This window comes from Puccinia triticina, chromosome 14A (genome assembly GCF_026914185.1).
Source record: "Puccinia triticina chromosome 14A, complete sequence".
Taxonomy (NCBI): domain Eukaryota; kingdom Fungi; phylum Basidiomycota; class Pucciniomycetes; order Pucciniales; family Pucciniaceae; genus Puccinia; species Puccinia triticina.
The window spans coordinates 178,213-182,792 of record NC_070571.1 but is presented as its reverse complement, the minus strand read 5'-3'; positions in this window follow the sequence as shown (position 1 = coordinate 182,792).

Genomic DNA, 4,580 nt, shown 5'->3' with positions numbered 1-4,580 from the left:
GGGTGGAGGCGAAGTTTCTCAATAATCTCACCTCCGAGGCGGTCGCAACTTTCCTCCAGGAAAACTGGACTATGCGCTACGGTTTGGCGCGCTCTTACTCAACGGATGGTGGCTCCGAATTCGGCGGAGCCCTAGCGGATATGCTGCGGTCATTGCCGGGTCAGCATCAAGTCTCTACGCCCTACTACCCCAAAGGACAGGGTATGGTTGAGCGGGGACACGGCCCTCTGAAAGCGGCGTTAGTCAAGCTGGCGGGCGAGTCGGGCAAGAACTGCCGGAAGTTCCTGCCTTTGGTCTTGTTTGCCGATCGTATTTCAACTAAGCGCACGACGGGTTATTCCCCGTATGAGCTTGTCTTCGGGCAGCGTGCGGCCCTGCCAATCGATTTGGACATTGAATCCTACCTCGGCGTCGACTGGGAAGAAGTCCGCGACACGACGGATCTCTTGGTAGCACGGTCCAAGCAGCTTGAGAGGAGCGAAGATTCTCGGCGTCTCGCGTACGAGAGGATGATGAATTTGCGTGAGAAGTCCGTTCGATACTGGCAAGAGAAGAACTTCGGGAAATTTCGGCATCCGCTCCAGTCTGGCAACCTCGTCCTCGCCTACAACCGATCTCTAGAAGTGCAATGGGGGCAGCTTTTTGCCCACAAGTGGAACGGCCCCTACCAAATTGTCAAGCAGGTTCAAGGGGGTTCTTACGTCCTCGCGGAGCTTGATGGGACGGAGCTCAAACGCCGTTTTGCGGCGGATCAGGTCAAGCGGTACTTTCCGCGTGGGGGCATTACTGACCAAAAGTAAGTCCCCCTCCTTAGTATGCACCTCGGGCTCTACTGCCACCTTTGTCGTAAGCTCTACTCCAGCCACTGTCGTGAGCCGCCCGCGGGGACCCCTCCTCTTTCCGCTTTCTTTAGGTTTTCCCTCTCTCTCTTGGCCGCGAATCCGTCGAAGGAGTCTGGGGACAGACTCCAAGTGGTGGGTGAATGTGGTGGCCCCTCTCGTGGCCAGCTATTCAGGAGCATCACCGCCGCCAGCAACATCAAGACCAAGACTCCACTCGCTTCTCACTCCTCAAGACTCATCAAGATCCTCAAGACCTTCAAGAATTCACCCTCTTTCCATCATCTTCCCACTTTCCACCTTCCCACTTTCCACCTTCCCACTTTCCACCTTCCCACTTTCCACCTTCCCACTTTCAACTGGCTCCCTTCTCAAGATCTTCCCCTTTTCCCTTCCTTTTCCCTCTCCTCATCTTCCACCCCCTTCTCTTCCATACTCCTTCCCCTCTTTCACTTCCCCTGTCCCCTGCCATCTAACTCTTTCATTTTTCTTGGTCCTAACACAGCATGTGCTGTGGGTTTATTTCCTTGTTTTGTTTCTGGTTTCTGTCTCTTTCTGTTTGTTTTTGCCTGTCTTGAGTGTTTTCTGTCTCCTCTTTTCTTTCTTCCTTTCTTCTCTCTGGCTCTCTTCTTTCTGCCTCATCTCACTGTGCTTTTCTTGTTTCTTTGTGTTATGTTCTCTTTTCCTGCTTCTCTTGTTTGTTGTGAGTGTGTGCGCGTGTAGCGCGCGGAGGATGTGATGAAATGTATGTGACATGTCACCCGGAGTCCAAGTTCAGCTCGAACTTGGATGATGGGTGGCCATGGCATTCTGATCCCCAGAATACGGACCATCACTGAGCTTATAGATCCTATCTTCAGAGTTTCAACTTACGGGCTCCGCCCGCCAATCATCCTTCATCAGAGTTTTCCGGATCTTTTTCCTTCCTCTTCCTTAAGATCACATCTCCCTTCCCCTCAAACAAAACAACCGCCGCCGAGGATCCAAACCCCCGGCAAACTTCTCAAAACCACCCAAAACCCAATAGCTATCCCTGATCCCCCCCATTTTCAGCGCTCATCACCATGGACCACCCAGCCACGAGGGCAGCCTAAACAGCACCCATCCCCTCACACGACTGCCTCCGCTTGTACGGACAGGAGTCTCTCAGCGGTGTATGATGACCTGTCCGTAGCATGTCACCAACTCCAAGGTTTGAGTTCAGTTCAAACTCCGGCTTTGGAGCGGCATGGACTTCGTCTGAACCATAATTTTTTTTTATCTCAGATCATCCGTCGACTCAGAATCTCAAATCTAGAAGTTTATTGATCCCATAGTTTTGCCGATACATTTGCGGAGCTTCTCAGTTCACCCTCTCAGCGCCGCGCCGAATCCCTCTTTCCAGACTCCCTTTTTCTGTTTAGATCACTTCTCACCAGCTCAGTTAGCCGCCCCCCTCTCTCAGATCCTTAACAAACAACACACCGCCGACGGGAATCTACCTCCCGTCGTCTCACAATAAATCCCTTCCCAAAACGCTACTCCTTTCAAATCCCAGAATCCTCGACTTTCCGGACCACCGCGAAGGCAGCGCACAGCGCAACTCTCCCTTCCAGTAACTGCCGACGGCCCAGCACCGGTCGGAGTTCCACACCGGTCAGTAGCGGCCATCAAGAGTGCAAGCAGTGCCTTACTCTCGCTGGCCGGTACTGACCGGCCAACGAGATAATGTTGTGTGTTCCTCTTGATGGCCGGTCCAGACGGGCCATCAAGGGAGGTGTGTGTGTCCCCTCGATGACCGGTTAGCACTGGACATCGAGGGAGTCGTGCTTTTGTCTTGCACCTGCCACTGAGAATGGCAGGTGACAAAATCCACAACAGGTGACGACACACCCGGGGCGCGGGTTTGAATTGGAATCTGGATTACATCAGCGCGACAAAACCCGGATTACGTCACCTGTTTGCTGGCAGTGCTACACAGCTACTTCGATGGAGGTTGACAGTAATTTAAGGCTTCATAACAGATTTCCCTGTGTTTTGCAACACTTTTGGGAGAAAATCATGAAAAAAAAGTCAAAAAAAAAAAGTTCAAAAAAAAATTGTTTTCTTGGGCTCTCGCGTGGCAGAGCATCTTTTGAGGTGGTTGTGAGAAGAAAAAAAAAATGAAAAAAATGATGTGAGAGGCCTCGGCAACCTGCATTGAGGCCGTGTTGTTGACTCGCAGTGGTCACAAGGTGATCGTTAGGCCGTACCTGAGGCTGTGGGGGGTGGAAATCCCTTGGGGGTCAGGAACGCCCTTGGGGCGCTTTGGCGGTTTGCAGGGCCCCAAGGGCGCAACAGCCCGACCGCCGCCGGGGCAGCGACCAGGTTGCCCCCAGGCCAGCACTGGTCTCCGAGGCGTACCGAGGGCACACCAGTGTCCCCACCTGCCCCGGGGGCGAGCCTGGGTAGCCCTAGGTGCGTTCAGGGAGCGCTGACTGTAGGGCCCCAAGGGCGCAACAGCCCGACCGTCGCCGGGGCAGCGACCAGGTCGCCCCCAGGCCGTCACCGGTCTCCAAGGCGTACCAAGGGCGTACCAGTGTCGCCACCGGCCCCAGGGGCGACCCTGGGTAGCCCTGGGTGCGTTCAGGGAGTGCTCACTGTTGGGGCGCGAGTGTGGCGTTTTGGGGGCGCGCAAGTGGCGCTTTGAGCCTGTGACACCCACGGGGCGCGCCACCGATTCTCAATTCGCCCCGCTGTGTAGTACATCAAGCGCGTCTGGGCACATGCCCCAGTCCCGCACGGCCGAGCGCCACCGGGGGTTTGGGGGGTGCCCAGAGGGCTTGATCGGAGAGGTCGGGCGGGCGGCGGATCTTGGCACATGCCCAAGTCCCGCTTGGCCAACCCCAAGCTCTGGGCCAATGGGATCATCGCGGTAACATATCTAGACTGATGTGTGTACCGGCCATTGGATGTGTCAATATCAAGGGCCGATACACTGCTAGTCTTGGGGAGGAGAGCCCCCATTGAGGAGAGAACTACCCCTCCTCAATGGTTGGTCTGCAAACCGGTCATCAAGAGGGAGAGACGACTCCCTTCTTGCTGGTCAATATGTACCTGTATCAGTCATCAAGAAGAGAAAGTCTTGATGACCGGTCTGCATCAAGGAGTGGAACTTTTCTCCTCAATGGCCTGCATCTTTGGCAGGCGTGGCACCCTCACTTGGCCTCGGCCCAGCGGGGCTTGGTGCCAAACCCCGACAACTTGGCCATGTGCCAAGCGGGGGTTTCGGGTGTGTCACGCACACTTTCACTGCCAATACGATTGTATCGGATGGCTACATCCGCGCTTACGTCGGACATTTTGAACCGTTGTTACATCGGCGCAAGCGTCCGACGTAATTGTCTGGCGATGTTACATCGGCGATGGCAGACGTTACATCGCCGTGGTCCGATTTGAAAAGGCCGGTGGGCGATGTAACATCGCCGGACATCCCACCGACGCAACCCTTGGTCGATGTTGTGTCGACCAGGTCGTAAACCGACTCAAATGCCCCCCGACTCAACATCGGCCCAAAGCAACATTGCATCGGCCATCAGCGACGCAATGGGCGACTCAAAATCATGTTGCACCGCTTTTGGATCGGCAGTCGCGAGTCTTCACCAGTATGGCTTGATGCAACCTTGGCGCTGGTCAACACAACACCGGTTTCGCTCAATACAATATCACTCTAGCTTGATGCAAACCCACCGCAGGTCGACACAATGTCGTTCTCCACCGATG